This window comes from Vipera ursinii (assembly GCF_947247035.1).
Source record: "Vipera ursinii genome assembly, chromosome: 4".
NCBI classification, from domain to species: Eukaryota; Metazoa; Chordata; class Lepidosauria; order Squamata; family Viperidae; genus Vipera; species Vipera ursinii.
In genome coordinates this window covers 109,927,756-109,950,031 of record NC_139514.1, presented here as the reverse complement: position 1 = coordinate 109,950,031, position 22,276 = coordinate 109,927,756, and positions in this window count along the sequence as shown.

Below are 22,276 nucleotides of genomic sequence, written 5' to 3'. Positions count from 1 at the left end.
AAGGCTGTGAGGAAGTTGAATTTGAAACCAGACAGAGATAGCAGATGTTACCTGTAGCAAACAAAGCATATGCAAATTAAATGTCCTTAGGATCAAGGGACCGTTGTCCAGGCATAAATCAAGCCAGCTTTCAGAGTGGGTGGCTCAGAGAATAAAAATGAGCATAATTTCCTAAAAAGTGCATCCTGCCTCACTAACCTGTTAGGAGTTCTTGAGACGATCTCTGAGCTTGTAGATGAGGGTGTCCAGATCAAAACTGTATGCCTGGATTCTTGTATTATTATTATTTTTTAATTTAATTTTATTTTTTTTTAAAAAAAGTAGATGAAGTTCCTCATCAAAGGCTCATGAATAAAGATAATCTTTATAGGACAAGGTTATGCGTAACTGAAGTAGAGCAGATATATTTCAGGGTGAACAAGAGAATAAAGAAGGGAAAAGAGGATTTTTTCTTTTTTTTTTTCTTTCTCTTTTTTTGGTATAAAATAATCAGAGGGAAACAAGGCCCAATTTTTGCAAACATTTCTGCTCATTTCAAGGTCATTTCTGTGTTTCAAAGTTCATTTGCGCTCAATGAATGCAAAGTTGTTTCTCTTTAAAAAAAAAACAAAAATCAACAACACCTGTGTGGTTCTCTGATAAGCCAAGCCTGAACAAGGTACGGGTAGCATATTGTTACTGGAAAATACTATATTATGCTCTGCAACACTCAAAGGCATGGTTGACTGGCACCAAAAATTGAGGGATACTCTTGTCCAATGTTATTTTCTAAAGGCAGATGCCCCACGTCCCAGCTTCTAAAAGCAAAGTGGAGTAGCCTAGAGTAAAATGAAGCATCCCACTGAGGAAATTTTATCATTCCCCTCATGTCACAAAAGAGCCATATGTTGCCTTCTTGGTACAAAGTGACTTGTAGAGATGTTAGGATAAGATTGCAGAGGATGTGGTTGCAACATGAGTGAGGCCTGCAGAGATCAGATAGAAATGCTCCTTGGGAATCTTTATGGACACCTGCTAATTTGTTACATCTTGGAAGGCACGGAGAGCGGAAATTCTGCTTCTGCATTCGGGAACATTGCATCAAATCATCATTCAATAAGTTCCAAAAAAGTGCTTTTCCAAAAAGGCAACTGGACTTGGTTTTTGTTTATGTTTCCTTGAAGACATTTCACATCCAAGAAAGCTTCTTCAGCTCTTTGCCTTTTAACAAAGCACTTTTGGGACAACCATGACCTGGATGACTGAGAATCTCCAAAGACAAAATTCAGTAAGGTTTTATTTTATTGATTTGTCCTGTCTCCTCCTTGAATTCTCTTCCCATCCTCCATCATTTATCACCTTAGAAGATATTAGAAGGTATCAACTATGAATGGTCTCCGCCTACTGCTCTGAAGTCAGTGTAATTGATCATCAATCTTCAGTGCATGGTTGAGTTGAGTATCGGTAGTTAGAGCTTGGAATCCTGTTTTGTGAGACTCTTATGACTCTTATTGATTGAAATCTCAGGGGGAGGGGAAAAAAACCATTTGCAGACTTATCTACAGGATCATCTCTGATTCTGCAGCTCTTCAGACATCGTTAACTGTTTTTGTACCTGCTATAGTTTCAATCTGAACGTAATGATACAGATACATGCCATGACACTTGTGGGTTTTATTTTTTTAGATAGGTTTTATTTACATACCTCCTTGACAGTTTTTCCCCTTCCTCAAAACAAATAAAGAAATATATATATATATATATATAACATCCTGCACAGATAGTCAATAAATGTAGGGAAGTATTTTCATGGTGAGGAACAACTTTGAAAGTCCTTCCTTCCTTCCTTCCTTCCTTCCTTCCTTCCTTCCTTCCTTCCTTCCTTCCTTCCTTCCTTCCTTTCTTCCTTCCAAGCTATATTATGTCTAATTTTGGTTTCACCCTAGAACTTTCCTCCCTCCCTCCCTCTCTTCCTCTTTGCCTCCCCCTTTCCCTTCTTTCCTCCCTTCCTCTGTCTCTTCCACCCTCCCTCCCTCCTTCCTTCCTTCCTTCCTTCTTTCCTTCCTTCCTTCCTTCCTTCCTTCCTTCCTTCCTTCCTTCCTTCCTTCCTTCCTTCCTTCCTTCCTTCCTTCCTTCCTTCCAAGCTATATTATGTCTATTTTTGGTTTCACCCTACACCTTTCATGGCTCTCTGATTTTTAAACAGTGAGAAGTTGCTTATTTATTAATCAGCCTTGTCAATTGTCAAAAAAAAAATCTAAGTGTCATACAAACAGGAAATAACTATTTTAAACAGGTAAATCTAGCCAACCACAGGGAAAACTGACACCTCATCATTGGTGAAGTAACAACAGAAGAAGCTGGAGCACAGAATGTTATGTCTAGACCTCTTGAAAAAGTCAGATGTTTCCAGCTTTTCTGAAGGACAACAAATTCAGATTCCTTTCAGGGGAAATGAAATTCCAAAGGACAGGGGCAGTGGTGGGATTCAAATATGTGAACAACCAGTTCTCTGTGTGGATGCCATTTCCGGAAGTCCATTCTGGGCCTGGGCAACAAGCAAATGAGCTACCGGTTCTGCCGAGCTTTAGAGGTGGTAAGCTTTAAAGCAGGGATGTTTAATCTTGGAAACTTGAAGACCTATGGATTTCAACATGACTGACTGAGGAATCCTGGAGTTAGACTCCACAAGTCTTCAAGTTGCCAAGGCTGGACACACCTGCTCTACAACATGCCAGGTAAAGGTAAAGGTTCCCCTGCACATAGAGTCATTTCCGACTCTAGGGGCTGGTGCTCATCTCCGTTTCAAATCTGAAGAGCTAGCGCTTGTCCGAGGATGCCTCCGTGGTCATGTGGCCAGTATGACTAGATGCCAAAGGTGCACGGAACGCTGTTACCTTCCCACCGGAGTGGTCCCTATTTTTCTACTTGCATTTTTTGTGCTTTCGAACTGCTAGGTTGGCAGAAGCTGGGATGAGTAACAGGCACTCACTCTGTTACGCGGCACTCGGGATTTGACCCGCCAAACTGCCGACCTTCTGATCGACAAGCTCAGCATCTTAACCCACTGAGCCACCGCGTCCCTTTGCGACATGCCAACCCTACCACAATTTCCTGATGAGGCTGAAGCTTTCAAGGAAAAACATTCATGTAGTCATAAACAGAAAACTGCAGTATCAGTTTTTGGCTATCAGAACTGAAGGATGATCCAAGGATGAGCCATGCCTTCTGCCAGAGGAAGGAATTTTTTCTTTTCTTTATACAAATTCTAATCTGAATGTAGTTTCAAAGACAATAAATGAAATATAGTTTCCTCCTTTAAATTTCTGGGAGTCTCTGTGAAGATCTGACCTGGAAAGTTAACACAACCCAGGTGGCTAGAAAGGCCCAACAGAGGCTTCACTTTCTTAGGGTCTTGCGGAAGAACAGGGTAGAACAACAGCTAATGACCCTCTTTTACCGGTCTACTATAGAGAGCGTCCTCTCGTATGGTATTGTGGTTTAGTATGCTGGTCTGACAGCCGCGGATAGGAAAGTATTACAGAGGGTAGTGAGCACAGCACAAGACATTGTGGGCTGTCCCCTGACACCACTGGATGACATCGCCAGGGCTCGCCGCCTTGGAAGAGTGAGGAAGATTCTCAGGGATGACTCACACCCTGGACGGTATCTCTTTACTCTCCTACCATCCGGTAGGAGATATAGGAATATAGCCAGCCGTACCAACAGGCTGAAAAACAGCTTTTATCCGTGGGCTGTTAGGCTTTTAAATGGGACATAATCTTATGCAGAATTGACTTGGGAGGCCGGTGTGTGGTGTAGTTGGTTCACATAGTGTGGTGGGATGGAGGGTTTGTTGTCACTGTGTTGGGGGGAGGGAGCAGGGGGGGGAGGCTCAGCTAATCTCAATGTACACATGTTGTACTTTGACAATAAAGGTTTATTTATTATAAGAAGAACAATGCAGGTAAGCCTTAATAACAACCATATCACTATTGATAAACTTGCTGGTAAGTCTGTTTTTAAAAAAAGGATTACCGTATAAGATGACCCGGCATATAAGACGACCCCCCAACTTTTGAGAAGATTTTCAGGGGTTCAAAAGTCGTCTTATACGCCGGAAAATACGGTAATAATAGAATGGGAGGCATACATTTATGGATGCAGCGAGAGCAAGAGGCCGAAACGGAAACAAATTCTGTGTCACATATAAAATGCCAGAAGTGAACTTTGTAGCTTTGCCCAGTTTTTTTTGTTTATAGAAAATAATAATAATAATAATAATAATAATAATAATAATAATAATAATAATAATAATAATAAAGTTGGAAAGGAACTTGGAGGTCATCTAGTCCAACCCCCTGCTCAGGCAGGAAACCTTACACCATTTCAGACAAATGGTTGTCCAGTCTCTTCTTAAAAACCTCCAGTGTTGGAGCATTCACCACCTCTGGAGGCAGGTTGTTCCACTGGTTAATTGTTCTAACTGTCAGGAAGTTTCTCCTTAGTTCCAGGTCGCTTCTCTCTTTGGTTAGTTTCCATCCGTTGCTTCTTTTATGACACTTGGATCAATCTTGCCATGTTTTCCCAGTACATGTGTATTCATTGCATCATTTGTCATCTATCTCATGTCCTAGAATTATAGCCTCTGGCAAGATAAAATTTTAACATCTGGGAGACAGAACAACAGATCGAATGTGAGAAATACTGGGTTGTATCCCCCTCCTCCCAAAATAGAATTTTTATTTATTCATTTTTTTAAACACGATACAGATATAGGTCCCCGACAAAGTCTAGAAAATCAGTAGGATATCTTTAAAGGATTCCCCATTCCCCAAACTTTGGAGATTTTACTAAAACAAAAGCTGCACCAGTTCCTGCTCAATTCCTTCGGGCTTTTCAGTCTGTTTGTGATAGTGATTCTTGTCATCTCAGGACAAAAACACAGCCCAGCTACAAAGTGAAAAGATAAGGCTGCCCACAAACGGTCTTTCTCATTAATAAGTGAAAGATGGATTTTTGCAAACAACTTTGTGGATTCATAATTTCTCAATGTCAGTCTTGATTTATTACAAGGATCAGTTCAGGATAACAATGGTCCCAAGGAGTCTTAAAATCAATGCCTGCAATTTTTTTTTTCCTGACAGGGAAGTTGGGATAAGGTTTCTGGGACCAGGGCTAACATATCTGGGCTGCAAAAATCCCAATGACCAGCTGAAGCCATCAGACAATTACTGCTTTTTTTTAGGTCACTTTCACATTTTTGCAGACTAAATATAGTGTATCTACTTTATATTGTGACTTTTAGATGTCTGGTTATCCTTCTGAATAATGGGATGGAGTTAAAATTTCCTAATACACTTTGGTTGTGTTTTTTTTTTCAGTTGTGTTCCCCTGACCCCCTGATTTTGTATATACAAAATCAACATATGGTAAAGGAAATGAGGAAACAAGACTGGCTGCAAACTAGCTAACATTCTCCTATAACAGGGGTCTTCAAACGTGGCTCTTTTATGACTTGTGGACTTGAATGCTGGCTGAGGAATTCTGGGAGTTGAAGTCCCCAAGTCATAAAAGGGCCAGGTTTGAAGACCCCTGTACTATAAGAACATACAGTAGACATCACAAGGTAGCTCTAAGTTTAATAACTACAAATTCTTCTCTCATAAACCCCTTTTCCTTCCTTCCTTCCTTCCTTCCTTCCTTCCTTCCTTCCTTCCTTCCTTCCTTCCTTCCTTCCTCCCTCCCACCCTCCCTCCCTCCCTCCCTCCCTTCCTAAGGGTACCAATTAGGTGGGAAACATGAATGCCACATATCAACAATTCTTTATGGTGAGATACTATTGATATCAAGCATGAGATCTGCACAACCATTTTTTTACTTGGACAATTCTAAAAGAACTGGATTGTTTCTCTGAGACTTAGGAGACTGAAAGACAGAATGAAGAGTAGGGATTAAAAACATGCCACTACTTTTTCCTTCCAAGTTCAGAACCTAAAATAACCACTATGTATTTCAGTACCTGCCAGTTGTACACTACTACTGTACATCTGAAACAAGAATTAACTTTTTTTCAAATAAATCAAATATGTATTATTTTACAGTGATGTTTTTGGCATGTCATTGTCCAGAGGAAGACATTCAAGTTATTCTAACAAGGGCTAATTGGATGAAGTCTGTGGATTGACAATGGCAAGGAGAGGTAATTTAAAGGAGACACTGGCAGTCTATTTGGAAAATGAGGTTGAATCTGCATTAATCAGCACTGAATTATGCACTGGGCAGTGAACTGATTTTCTCTTTTTTCAGTACCTAATTTGGAGGTAGCTTCCTTTTCAGTATAACAACCAATGAATATTCTATGGGCTATTTCATGAATAAAGAATGGAAGGGAAAAACAAAAGGATAAAAAGAGAGAGAATGCTTTTCTTTTTTTTGTAACATTTGGACATTCAGGACACGGTTAATGTCAGACAAACACTCTTCATATATTTCTGATCAAGAGAACAGACCTCAGATAAGAGCTACACACACACACACACACACACACACACAAACATTTCTGATCAAGAGAAGAGACCTAATATTTTTTCCCCACTAAATTAATTTGGAAAACAATTGCAAATGACAAAGGAAGAGCAGGAGTAGATTTCCTTATGCCTGGAAGTTGTGGATCTATTGGTAAGAAATCCACAATGAGAGCAGGGTATCTTTAAATGTTACTGCACAGAAAAAAAGTGGGGGGGAAAGGTCTCCAATAAATTTTAACTCCAGCATGTTTTGAGTTTCACATAGATGATGACAATCTCTTGATAGATTCTTTCTTGAAAAACAAAACGGAGCCGATGTAGATTTACACCGTTTTTGACACTCAATATTTTTCATAGATCATCCTGAAAAGTTCACACAGGAAGTCTACTTTGACGTCTATGTGGGTCTTTTTTTGTGTGTGTAATGGCAGAGCTACTGTTATGCCACATCATTTTTTAATTTTATTTTTTAGATTTTGACCTTTTAACTGAGTCCTTCTTTCAATGCTGGAGTGCCTTTAAACTTTCCACTCCGTTGAAAAGTGATCTAAAATATTCTCCCTAACTACTGTACTTGATTATATTCTTAAAGATCGTTTTATTCCAAGCACAATGGGTTTTGGTTGAAAAAGCCCATTTTGATCCCTTAATATAATCACAAATGATTATATTCAAGGATCGTGCCCAGCTTTTCTCTCTTCTCCGAGTTTATTATTCTTGTCCCTCTTCATTAAAAGAACTTTTAATTGCCAAGTTTTTTTAAAAAATTCTTCTAGTTATTGTATCTTTTGGGGTGTTTTTTCCCCCCCTAGCTAAATCTTCATGCTTTTTTGCAGCCTCATTATATTCATTTCTGGATGATGTTCTACTGTTCTTTGACATTTGACCAAGCTTTTCACATTCTTTTAATTTGTCTCTTAATGTCTAGTTAAATTCTGGGAGGGCTTCTTGCATTTGTGTGTGTGTGTGTGTGTGTGTGTGTGTGCGCGCATTTCATTCTCATTTTCCAGCCAGTTTTACTATTATCTTCCAACAAGATCAGTATCATCTTTCTTTTGATCTCATTCAATCATTGTTTCCCCATCCAGAACACACACACACACAGAAAGACACACACACACACACACAGACACACACACACACACACATAAATAGATACATATATACATACATAAATGCATGCATACCTACCTACACACACACACACACACACACACACACACACACACACACACACACATATATATATACACTGTATATATATACTATATATATGTGGATCTTTGGTTATTCGGGTTTTTCCCCGCGTAGAACTAAGGGTGTAGGAGCGACGTTTCGACGGAATCCCATCCGTCATCATCAGGCTGGTGGCTTCTGCTTCCTTCTTCTGGGAGAAGCATGTGGCTGTTTGTTCCTCTTTTTTAAACTGCCAGTGGGTGGAGGTGTGCTCTGATTGGGTGGGAGTTTAAGTGTGTTCTGATTGGGTGGGAGTGTGTTTTGAATGGTGGGTGTGTTCTGATTGGGTGGAGGTGTGTTTTGAGTGTATGGGCTGGTCTCAGCTGCCAGCCTTAGACCTGAGCTGGTGAGTTGTGCTGCTTTTGTTTGGCTTCGTGTTTGTGGTGGTGCCATGTTTTTATAGTGGGTGTCAGTTTGCTTATTGTGTGGTTTGGAGGGGTTTAAAGTGGCTGATGTTGCAGCTGTAGTTAGGTTTCTGTTTTGTGAACACACTTAAACTCCCACCCAATCAGAGCACACCTCCACCCACTGGCAGTTTAAAAAAGAGGAACAAACAGCCACATGCTTCTCCCAGAAGAAGGAAGGAGAAGCCACCAGCCTGATGATGACAGATGGGATTCCGTCGAAACGTCGCTCCTACACCCTTAGTTCTACGCGGGGAAAAACCCGAATAACCAAAGATCCACATATGAACACCCGCGAAAACCTCAGAAAACATACCATATATATATATATATATATATATATATATATATATATATATATATATATATATATATATATACTGTATATATACATATATATATACATGCATGCATTCATGCATACATACATACACACACACACACACACACACACACACACACACACATATATATATATATATATATATATATATATATATAAAGGTAAAGATTCCCCCGCACATGCGTGCTAGTCGTTTCTGATTCTAGGGGCCGGTGCTCATCTCCGTTTCAAATCCGAAGAGCCAGCGCTTGTCCGAAGACGTCTCCATGGTCATGTGGCCAGCATGACTAGACGTCAAAGGCGCATGGAATGCTGTTACCTTCCCACTGTAGTGGTCCCTATTTTTCTACTTGCATTTTACGTGCTTACGTGCTTTCGAACTGCTAGGTTGGCCGAAGCTGGGACAAGTAACAGGCGCTCGCTCTGTTATGCGGCACTCGCGATTCGACCCACCAAACTGCTGACCTTCTGATTGACAAGCTCAGCATCCTAACCCACTGAGCCACCGGGTGGGGAGATCATGTTTATACTGTTGGTGTCTGCACTCTGCTCATGGAGCGTGTCACCGGTCTGTTTGTTGAGGTCGGCCATATTTCTTTAAGTTGTCACGCATCCGTTTTTGGGGGATGTAGTTGTCTCTGGGTACCTGTTGTTAAAAGTGTTGTAGCCATAGCTCTAGTCAATGCCCATGTTCTCATACCAGAGGTTCTATATGGTTGTTGCTTTTCTTCCCTGTGTTCTACATTGCAGGGTGGTTGTGTGTTGTTGTTTTCAAACCACTCGTCTATCAACTGGCACATAGACCTCTCCCCTGCATACCAGGCACTAAGGAATTGGGAAGAGGAACAACGTGCGTGATATGAAGACAAACAGCACAAGCATTCACAGAGTGCCTCTTTGTATCAAAATCAAGATTGCAACAACACACAACCACCCTGCAATGTAGGACACAAGGAAGAAGAGCAACAACCATTTAGGACCTCTGGTATGAGAACATGGGCAATAACTAGAGCTATGGCTACAACACATGGAACTAGAAGCCACTAGCCTGATGATGACGGATGGGATTCCGTCGAAACGTCGCCCCTACACCTTTAGTTCTATGCGGGAAAAAACCCGAATAACCAAAGATCCACATACGAACACCCGCGAAAACCTCAGAAAACAAATATCTATATCTATATCTATATCTATATCTATATCTATATCTATATCTATATCTATCTATATCTATCTATCTATCTATCTATCTATCTATCTATCTATCTATCTATCTATCTATCTATCTATCTATCTATATTTGCAGCCACCAAGTTAATTTTTTTGCACAGAGAGGTCAAGAGCCTTTCATCTTATTTAAATTCCTTAACTGTGCAAGCACAGACATGACATTCTGCTCATTAATCTTAGGTTAATATGTATGAGAGTACAAGCTAAGAAAGTTTGGATAATGTCATTACATTAGAAAGTTGAAGATAAAATATAATAGATGTCTTTGGGTGGGCAATGAATTTCTGAAGTGAAGCAATGTTGGAATCAAGAGAAGATCATTAAACATTAAAAGGACTGAAACGGAAGCTATTGGAATTACTCTTTATAACCTCATATTCGCTCTCCATATGGGTTTTCAAGATTCTGACTTTCCACATGTTTCTGTACGCTGAATTATGGACATAAGAATATCAAGAAAAAAAAATCTAGGTTGGAGAGGACACTTCTGAATTCATGAGTGCCTAAATATACCTGGAATTTGCTTATTTATTTAGCATATGGTGATGTGACATTAGCCAGGAGGCTTCAAGTGTCAAGTCAAAGTAGTTCTTTGGCTGCCAAGAGTTGCTAGTCCATTCAGTTCACATCTGCACACTATCCAGAACGCACACTCAGAAAGGTTCGACAGCATTCTGCAATGTCACCTGGGGCTTCTCCCTCCTCCAATGTCACTGTGCAATCTGGCATCGCAATGGGGAAGATTTGGTGCCAGCTGGATTCACACCATCGTACGAAACTTGGTTCTTTTCCTACCAAAGTGGTGCCTATTTATCTACTTGCATGTTGAAGGCTTTCCGATTGCTGCCGTAGGTGGACAGAAGCTAAAACAAGTGATAGGACTTCACTCAAGGTGCTGGTGATGACCTATAAAGCCCTAAATGCCTTGGGTCCGGGATATCTGAGGGAACACCTGCTGCCGGCATCAAGCTCCCTTCATCCAGGGAGGGCCTTCTCAGGGTACCACCGGCAAAAGATTGCCAGCGGGTAACACCCAGGGGGACGGCCTTCTCTGTGGGTGCACCTGCCCTTTGGAACCAGCTGCCCGTAGAGCTCAGGACTGCCCCTGACCTTTGTTCATTCCGCCGGGACCTGAAGACCTGGCTCTTTGAGCTTTCCGGCCAGGACTGAGAATTTTAATTTTAATTTTATTTAATTGGGTTTTAATTGGAGTTTAATAGGGGTTTTATTTTATTCAAGGACTAAATTTAATTATTTTAATTGTTCTTAACTTTTGTAATGTGTATTGTTATTTTAAATTCCTTGTGAACCGCCCTGAGTCCTACGGGAGAAGGGCGGTATATAAGTCCAATAAACATAAACAAACAAACTCTGTTACAGGGTGCTGGGACTCAGAGCAAAAACCATCTCCAGAATATTTAAGCCATCAAGCTACTTTGCCTTTCTCTACCTGGGAAAACCCTAAGGTGAAAGAAAAGGGCATATCTTCTTAAAACGATTGCATCCTACCTTTCTACAAAGGGTGGCAGAGTTTGTTGTCTTAAGGAAGCCTGCCTGTTAGTGCACAGTTGGACTTGACTTGAAGGAGCAAGTATGGACCTGGGATTTAAAAACTTATGGAACCTCAAAAAAGCAACCCAAACTGTAATGAAGTGAAATTCAAAAGAAGAGAATTTCAGAACTTGTTGGAATAGGTTGGCTCCAAATAACGGCTTAAGGCTGATGTTCTTAAGGTTCCCCACTATTTTATTTTCCAGCGCATTTCCATTTGAACAACCCCACGGTGCTCCTAAAATGACTTGAAGGAACAGACAACGTTTTAATAATAAATTAAGAGCATTTCATTTTTTTTTCAAAATCGTGCAATATTTTATAAAACGTACCGAAGCTTCAATATGCTATAAAATACACTTCTCAACATGTATTAAAATGAGCAATATATCTGCAGCAATAAATACTAAGAGAATTTCATCAGTGTCAACGTATATGTGCAGTTTTTTTTAATCTAATCTAGCCTAAGCAAAGAGATAATATTCGATCTCTTCCCTTATATAAACCTCTGCTGAGTAATTCTTTCACTTATCTGATGCAATTTTCTTACCATCCTGTTTCTAAACATTTTACTCTTTATTGATTTTCTGACCTAGGTGTAGGTTATAATTTTTGTTGTGCAAGTCCAGATACATCATCGCCCTACAATGGATACCCTTAATGTCACTATCTGTACTGTACTATACAAATATTCATTCAGGTGGAAGATAAACCTTTTTATACTATTTTCCTCTTTATTCAGTTATAATATTTGCTTAGAAAACTCAGGTTTTCTTCAAACCATGTATAGGCAAGCTAATTCAGGCTAATGCTTCTGTTTCAACTTTATTTTGACAATGCTTTATCAGTGTGTCATTTAATGAAAAATTGCTGGAGGCGTGGTGGCGCAGTAGTTAGAATGCAATATTGCAGGCTAATTCTGCCGACTGCCAGACGTTCGATCCTGACTGGCTCAAGGTTGACTCAGATTTTCATCTTTCCCAGGCCGGTAAAATGAGGATCCAGATTGTTGGGAGCAATATGCTGACTCTGTAAACCGCTTAGAGAGGGCTTTAAAGCTCTGTAAAGTGGTATATAAGTCTAAGCACTTATTGCTATTAATACAATGGTTTTGAGTGTATTGCTACTGCTATTCAATAGAGACTGAATTTCAAGGATGGATTTTTTATTATTGCATTTTTTAGCATAATGGAACCCCAAATCTCACATTACTCTTTTTCCTGAAATTATAAATTTATTCTTTATGTGCAACATTTATTTTCCATACTTATGGAAAAGTATCCAACCCTGCCTTAGAGGCCCAATATGTTCTGGGATATAAGAATATCATAAATCAATTATAGTTCCTGTTGATAGTTCAAATCCCATATTTTAACCTCTGGGATCAAACATGCTTCTCCAAAACATTGCCACAAGGTCATAAATTTGCATGTTTAGTGACTGTCTCAGTCTCGGCTCTAGAATTCTAATAAACGCTTTGCAGCATTGTTAGAAGCTGTCTATTACTGACCCTGAGTCAAAATACAAAAGGCGTCTTGAGAACATTGAGAAAAGAGTTACATTTATATCAAGAACAGCCCTGTTTAGTACTTGAGTGAGAGAGTACTGTGTTTCCCCAAAAGTAAGGCCTACACCCACAATAAGCCCTAGCTTGATTTTTGGGGTGGGCCTAATATAAGCCCTACCCCAAAAATAAGCTCTAGTTTTGTGGTGAAGCACACACCTAAAAATCAAGCTAGGATGGGGTTGGGGGTGTGGAGCTTCCCCACCCACCCCACACCCACTTACCTTGCAGCCAGGCCTCTCCTTGCCAGCCCACTTTTTCTTCTGAGGCCTCTTCTGCAGCCAAGCCTGTATTTCTCAGTCACAGGCCTTTCCAGAAGGCCCCTGCAGCCAAGAAACGAGCTATGGATTCAATCCGTAGCTCAGTTCTGCAAGATCTCTGCAGCCAAGCATCAAGCTATGTATTGAATACATAGCTCGGTACTTGGCTGCTTAGGCCTTCTGGAATGGCCTGATTGCAAAATGCAGGCCCGAATGCAGCTGTAGAACTTCAGTCCCAGAAGAAGTGGACCGGCTGGGCAGGGATGTTGGTGCCAGAGGTGAGGAAAGGCCTACCCTGAAAATAAGACCTGGTGCCTCTTTTGGAGGGAAAAAAAAGACATAATCTTATTTTGGGGAAAACACAGTATTACGGAATACCAAGAAAGTAGGCTTGAATGGTTATTCTCATGGAGCAGGTGGCTCACATGGTCAGTACACTGGGCTGACAATCAGCAAGCCCACATTTGGGACCTGAGTGCTGCTATATGGCAGGGTGAGCTTCTGTTATTCACTCCAGCTCCTGCTGACATAGCAGTTCAAAAGCGAGCAATCGCAAGTAGATAAATAGGTACCATTTCGGTGGGCATATTTACTGAAACATGAAAGGAGCCCTCAACTAGGCATCCTTCGGTGATGTCACCGACTAATGCTTTCAACTCAGGAGTGCCTCAGTGCTTCTGACATGAATGCAGGGGGAAAAAAAAAGTATTCTCAAAATAAGGCTATGGCAATTCTCTTCCACACTGTTCCAAGAAGACTGTCCGAATTTTATTTGGAGTTGGATTTCACTTTCATTTCTACTTTAGTATCTGTTATGGTACTAGTAATTTATTTGTATCCACATAGTTTTCATACAGAGAATCAAGAGGACCAGAGGTATCTTTTGCCTGATCAGGCCAGCTTACTCTTACCTTAAGTCTAAGGCACATGCTCCATAATAAACTGAAGGGTTGCCGGACTGAGTGAGAAAAACCGAGTAATGATTTGCATGTTACTGCTCAAATAAAGGCAGATGTTCCATGCATTTCTATTAGCACTTCTATCCAAATCAAGATATGTTTCCCTCCTGTTTGTTAGGGCAGGAATGAATATACTGTAATAATACAGGTCTCTCTGATACACTCCCAGTCTCCTACTCCCAAAAAGATGGAGCAAGTGAAATCCCATGCAAGGGGTAGAAATGCAGTTTCCTCGCCTTTGTCTTAGGAACATTCCACTCTCTACATCTGCAGTATTATTCTAATGTGTTTTGCTACAGTCCTTCCAAAGGAGTTAGGGAGTAGTGAACTGTGCTGACACAGCCATCTGCAGAAGTAATAATGCTGGGTTACAAGTGGTAGAGAGAACATTTGACAGAACTGAATTCTGGTATTTATTAACCCATCCATCTTCAAGCTAATCCAGGATGGACAACCCCTTCATTAGTCTTTGTACTTCACTGAGAAAGGACTTGACTATTAGCCTTCCACGTTCTGTGCACAGTAATTTGACAAGGGTATGACATTATTAGAGTACACACTTTGCAAACTGAGTACAAAGGAAAAGGTTGGCAACTGCTCTAATTCCTCCAAGTATTTTCTCTTTTTACACCTGAGGTGGCTTGCTTAGATTTTGTGGCTATTAAGTATCAGGTGGGATGGCATAAAATGACAAAATTAGTAAACAATGAGTAACAGCGCAATTCTAGAGACACCTACTCAAGTGAACTCAAAAGAAAAATTGAGAATGATTTAAGAGAATGTAAATTATTATAAAGTGTCTCATATGGAGATTTTGTGATTCCTGTTGAATCCAAATTTGTTTTCATTTTAAATTATCTTACTTCTGTGAGATAATATATTCCCTAACATATGGAATTGTGTACATACTTCTTGCAGCTCCTTTAAATATACAGAACTTTTTAATGCAATACTTTCATTAACCGCAAATGTGGTGGGCTTTGGTGAATTTTTGAACAGACCATGACAAATAAAAGGAGAGACCTCTAAGAGCTATAATAAGATCTTTTACTTTTTTCACATTGATAATTTCAAAAGTGCTGGAAATTGTAAGAGTAGTAATCCCAACAAATTTTAGGAACACAATTATCTGAGTTAAAACTCTAAAGAGCCAACCAATCTGATCAACATTAGTTTGAGGTATATCTACCTTAAGGTCTATAGTTTCTCACTTAAGAGATCTTGATATTTGGGCACTGATAACATTATGCCAGTTTGCTTTTGTATAATTAACAGATGCTCAAAATGTTTGAAAATGTCTTGGGATTATGGCACAGTCATCCCATCTGCTTGAAGAGGATTATACTGATAGGTGTTCACATAAACATTTATTGCTTAGTGTTGATGGAGATTCTCAGTCATCCAGGTCAGAGTTATCCCAAAGATGCTTTTTCACAAAGCAACTGGACTTCCTTGTTTTTCTTTGAAGACATTTCACTTCTCATCCAAGAAGCTTCTTCAGCTCAACAAGAAAGTCCAGTTGTCTTGTAAAATAGCATCTTTGAGATTTATTGCTTAGCTTACCTACAAATTTGCTCCTTTCGGAAATTCAGGTCGCTTCCTCATTGGTTCATTTGTGGTTAACAGTCCCATGTCATCTTACACTGTAACTATTTCCAAATAACTTATATAACAATAATAATCTATTGGCAGCATGATAACAATAATTATTCATCATCTGGGTCTAGTTAATGGGCTGTTTATTCTTTAATTTCTCTGGACTTTAGCTATTATTATTATTATTATTATTATTATTATTATTATTATTATTATTATTATTGAAAAAACATAATTATAGGAAAATATAATTCTTCATCCCTGGCTGAGTAACTCATTTGTCCAGAAATTCCAATTTCAAATTCCTATAGGATCTTCAACAGGTATTTGTTTAAAACATACAATGTTGATGTTATTTTCCTTTTTACGTTTTGGGTTATAGTTGCTTGCCATTCTGCTTTGCTCTTTTGATGTTTTATTGTTTGGAAATCTAGCCCTGACTCTTTCTTAGAAACTGAACTTGATTATATTGAATTTGAACATACCCAGGAGATACCTACAAAAGGTCTTGCTGAACAGAGCATAATTTTCATTTGCCAGAGATCAGCTTTAAATCTCGACTTCTATTTGAAGTTGGATGAAAAATCTCCCCACATTTTTCTTGACCACTCAGTCCCTAGGACATTGATCTTTTCATTTTTTTTTAATTAATTGATTGACTTTCTTTCTTCCTCTTGCATATGCACATAGGATGAACTCTGGTGAAATTTTCAGGAGTGAGTATTTAACATTAACTTTCACATTTAATTTGACTTGGTGGCATGCTGAGTGTTTCCTTCCCATGATTTTAAAAGCCTGGATTAGCACAAGATCCTGGAGAATCATGTTTAAAGCCCTTCATTCAAAATGAAACAACTATAAATAGCAGTGAAAGTTGGACCATAAGAAAGGCTGAGCGCCAAAGAATTGAGGCCTTTGAACTATGGTGCTGGAGAAGACTCCTGCGAGTCCCTTGGACTGCAAGGCGATCAAACTGGTCAGTCCTAGAGGAGATCAACCCTGACTGCTCTTTAGAAGGCCAGATCCTGAAGCTAAAACTCAAATCCTTTGGCCAACTAATGAGAAGGAAGGACTCACTGGAGAAGAACCTAACGCTGGGAAAGATTGAGGGCAAGAGAAGAAAGGGACGACAGAGAATGAGGTGGCTGGGTGGAGTCACTGAAGCAGTAGGCGTGAGCTTAAAGGGACTCCGGAACATGGTAGAGGACAGGAAGGCATGGAGGAACGTTGTCCATGGGGTCGTGATGGGTCAGACATGACTTCACAGCTAACAACATAAATAGCAAACTAAAATAATTCTCCATTATTATGGCATATTCTTAACAGTAATGCTTCCTCATGATAAATAGTTTGGAATGATGTGCCCTTCATCCATTGTGAGAATATTAATCTACAATTGAAAGGATGTTGAACATTTATGCCACTATTTTTTCTTTTTTCATGAATATATTATCATTCATCTTAAGTCCCATTCAATAATTCAGATGTCACTTCATACATAGCTGGAGATATTTGAAAAATTAGAAGTATCGAGCCCATTTCTGAGATGACCAAGTTGAGCCTGAGGGAGCAGTCAAACACGTCATCAGTCTCAAGTCCTTTCACAACCACAAGAGGACAATCCAGCCCACCTTAAATTCTGTTCACCCTTATCTACCACAAATTTGCTTTGACTGTTGGTACTTCAGATTCTTCTGGAGAGTGGTATCATGCAACAGACCTGTATTCACTTGAACTGCCTTGGCTCCTGATTTCCTGTACTTTGACACTTAACATGCTATGCAACAGAAAGCAAAGAATTTTGTTAAATCTCTGGGACATTAGAAATCTTGTTTTAAAAACCAACAGAGCTAAGTATCAATAATGGTCATTAATTGTCAATTTTGAGTTCAGTTTTAGGCATTCTTCTTAGTCTTGCCAGCTCTTATATTTTTCTCTTCTTCCTCATCGTCCTCCTCCTCCTCCTCCTTGTCCCCCTTGACCTCCTTTTTCTCCTCCTTGTCATCCTCTTCTTCCTCCACCTTGTTCCCTTCCTCCTCCTCTTCCTCCTCCTCCTCCTTCTCCTCCTCCTCATCATTCTCTTCCTCCTCCTCCTCTATCCAAAATAATCAATATCACTACTGTCCTACCATGGACATTTCACTGTATTCCTGATCCCTTATATTTATCTTATCCATTGTCTTTATTTCTCTTTCCCTTGCCAAACCTTTTAATTCAGCACTACCATTGCAGAAAAAGGGACGCAGTGGCTCAGTGGGTTAGGACGCTGAGCTTGCCGATCAGAAGGTCGGCAGTTTGGCGGGTTGAATCCCGAGTGCCGCATAACAGAGTGAGTGCCTGTTACTCGTCCCAGCTTCTGCCAACCTAGCAGTTCGAAAGCACGTAAAATACAAGTAGAAAAATAGGGACCACTATGGTGGGAAGTTAACAGCGTTCCGTGCGCCTTTGGCATCTAGTCATGCCAGCCACATGACCACGGAGACGTCCTTGGACAAGCGCTGGCTCTTTGGCTTTGAAACGGAGATGAGCACCGGCCCCTAGAGTCGGAAATGACTAGCACGCATGTGCAGGGAAACCTTTACCTTTACCTTTACCTTTACCATTGCAGATGATCAACCCAAGTTCACTTATGTTTGTGAAAAGATGAAGATAATGACACAATATCATGCCAATCAGCGGACTTTATGAGGTATAAAAATGTTTCTTGACCAGATATAATTTTTTTTGACATGGTTTCAAGTTAATGAAAACTTTGTACACCCAAAAGAAAAAGTTTGACATAAAAAAAGGAAAAACGTAACTCAAGTCCACGCATTGGTATGATCATTATAGCAAAACCTAACTATTATGAGTGTGTTTAATTTATACTGCCTGAAACACTGATTGCAATTCTCGATGCAAATTTCTCTGATATACTTAATGCTGAATTATATCTAGTTTGATTACCCAGCTGTATTTTTTATAATTGAATATTTAGAACACGTTCTTGTTTTTGTCATCAGGGAAGACTTTTTAATGTGAAGCATCGATTGAAATTAAGATCAGAAGAGCTACAGATAAAACTTGGGGGACATTTATGTTGGGTTAGTTTATTTCAGCTAGAGAAGACAGTTGAGGTCAAGCTAGGATGAGTTTCATAGATAATAGTAGCCGGTATCTGGGCTGCTTTTATTATGAACGAGTATTCATAATGTCCTTTCACTCAGTCGTGGTCATTTGAGTACAACCAGATCTTCAACCCATTTTTTTCCATTCAGGATTGCCAAGAGATTCACTCTTAAATGCTTAGTGCAGGCAAAGTTTGTGTTGCCCCCAAATCTGAATTGTGCATTTGCATACAGCTGTGCTCTTAAAAAATTTTATGTGGAGGGAGCTGAAGCAAGCATGAGTCCAAAGTTTGATGAGATACAGTTTGATGCAAATCTCTACCAGATTTATAACCTATGTTGGTATAATGCAGCAAAACGTACCAAAGGTGTTTGAGCAATTTTTAAATTGAGGTCTAGAGACTATGGGTGACTATTGTCCAGCGACCACCATTTCCATTTCAGAAAGCAGTTTTTGATGAATCATCTCATTAGGGATCACGTAGAACTTCTAGATCAGCTTCATGATGGACATGAATTTGTACCTGCCACACTATTATTTTATTTATTTTATTTTAATTCCATTTATATCCCACCCTTCTCCGAAGACTCAGGGCAGCTTACAAGCTTAGCAGTAGCCTTCATTCTATGTATATGCCTGCTTATTAGGGCTTTCACACACACCCCAAGCGGCATTATTACAAAGTCAGATTAATTGCCCCCAACAATCTGGGTCCTCATTTTACCTACCTCGGAAGGATGGGAGGCTGAGTCAAAAATTGGTACTGAAATTTTGGAATAATAATAATAATAATAATAATAATAATAATAATAATAATAATAATAATAATAATAATAAATAATGATGATGATGATGATGATGATGATGATGATGATGATGATGATGATGATGATGGAAGGGACCTTGGAGGTCATCTAGTCCAACCCCCTGATCAGGCAGGAAACCCTATACCATTTCAGACAAATGGCTGGCCAGTTCATCCAGTTCCTCTGCAGCTCCCAAGTTTGCAGCTGAAAAGTTTAAGTTCAACTTTATTTAAGTGTCTAACCTAGGTCATTCTCCTGATGCCACTTATTCCCTAGTGTCCCTCACCATTAGTTATGTTAGAAGGTAGAATTCAGAGACATCTGGAAACAGGCTTGGTTTCCCACCACAGTTCCTTAGGAATCAAGTTCAAATTAACTTTTAAAGATAAGGTGTTTGCATGATATTTAATGGGCCTAACCTTTACATGCTTGAAGTAAAAGTGAGATAGGGCCTGAGAAGTTGAAGATCCGGAGTGTGGCTGGCCAATGAAAATAAATTTGGCAAAGCTGTCTAAATATATTGGGAGAGGAATGAGCAGTCATAAACTTACAGCCATTTTCAAATGGCCTTTTCCAATTCCCCAGTTTTGCTTCAGCTAAAGTAGCTGTGGGTAATTTCCTCAGTGAATTAAATTAAGCTAAAGCATACATTAATGAGCACCCAAAGTGGCGTTGCACACATTTTCCAGAATATGGCTTACTTGACTCAAAGCTTCTGATCTGGTGGAGGAACAGAGCAGCGAGAAGACCATCCCAATGGGCTCAGGTGGCACCTTACTGGTGTCCTGGCTCTGTCAATTTATCTGTGCCTTAGCAGGAGGTCAGTTGCTACAGCTCATCTTTATTTGAATTCCAGAATTAATATTCTACCTCTCCAGTTGTGGTATAAATGCCAGCTGTCAGAAGCCGCATGCTTACTAGGTGTGAGTCTCTGCTCAGGATGGCACTGCATATACAATCCATGGATCATGTGATAAATGGCTGCCAGAGCCATTCATATCACCCCCTCTTGCTGTGCCATAAGACATGCATAATTGCATTTTGGGTTTCTTGTATAATTCCAGGGGAATTCACAGGGCTGTGGAATGCTATGCTGTTGTGGTGAGGTGCGTAAATCAAACTGGTAAGGAACGGGTAGGTTTTGCAGGAGTATCAGGGGGATTTTAAAAGGTGATTATGTGAGGTGTGCAGAACCAGGAATGCAATATTTGAGGACCTCCTGAGAACCAGGAAATGAACCTTGCATTGTTGTTCCTTTGTCATATGCATTTCAATCTTTCTGTGTGTATGTGTGTCTGTATTGTGTAAGGAAGAAGCACATCTCCTCCAGGAAGACTTTGGAGACTCTGTTCTAAACCTAAACATTTTTATAGCTAACATGAATTTGTGCAGGCTTGGCTGTTGAACCACCCAGAGAGATGTTTATGTGTGGAACAAGCCCTACCATTCCAAACCAGCATATTTATCATAATGTCTCAGAACCTGATCAGGCCAGTTGGTCTCTTTTAGTGTACTCCACATTTTGGAAGGTGGAAAAGGAGTTTCTAGATGCTATTTTAAAGTTATATTCTTCAACTGCTCTTGGCAATATATCTGATTTATGATAATTGTCCATTTTTCTAAGCCCACAGTTTCTTGCAAGGCAGAACTAATTTAAGAGAGAGAGAGATGATAGATAGACAGACAGACAGACAGACAGACAGACAGAAAGACATATATATATGGACCTTTGGTCATTCGGGTTTTTCCCCACATAGAAATGAAGGTGTAGGCGCAACGTGTATATATATATATATATATATATATATATATATATATATATATATATATATATATATATATATATATATATATATATATATATATTTATATATATATATATATGTGTGTGTGTGTGTGTGTGTGTGTGTGTGTGTGTGTGTGTGTATATATATATATATATATATATGTATATATATATATATATATATATATATATATATATATATATACAGAGAGAGAGAGAGAGAGAGATATGGAGATAGAGAGAGACAGAGCAGAGTGTCAACACTGCTAACATTGCATGTTTATTATTTATTTATTTATTATTTAGATTTATATACCTCCCTTTCCCGAAGGACTCAGGACGGTTTACAGGGCATTTAAAAAACAGACAATACAAACGTTAAAACAAATTAAAAGAGATTAAATAGAACCCTGAGAAAATTAAAACCCAATTAAAATTAAAAATATTCTCAGCCTGGGCCAGAGAGCTCAAAGAGCCAGGTCTTCAGGTCCCGGCGGAATGAACGGAGGTTATTGCTTGACAAGAGATGAAAAAGAAGCCATTTCATATGTTAAACTTGTGTATTGCTTTAAGAGATTTAGTTTAAGGTTGGGAGGGGGAACGAGTAGCATTGCACCTTCAAGGCCATCTCTAACTAAAGAAGATAAGACCTTGGTCGGTTTTCTAATGGAAGGGAAACTGATTCTTTAAATTAATTGGAGAATATGATTAATGATAAAATTAGAAAGGTGGAGAATTGTGTTTTAATATATTGTGCAAGGTGCAGAGATTTCAGATTCCAGCTTCCTTCCAGCAACCATTTGCCAGTGTATTAGGCTAATGAACGACTTTTAAGGTAAACAATGCCTCAGAGTCATTTGAAAAGCCCATAGTCAGAATCTTGACACCAAGCTGGAATCTCCCTACTTTTTAAACTAATTTGGG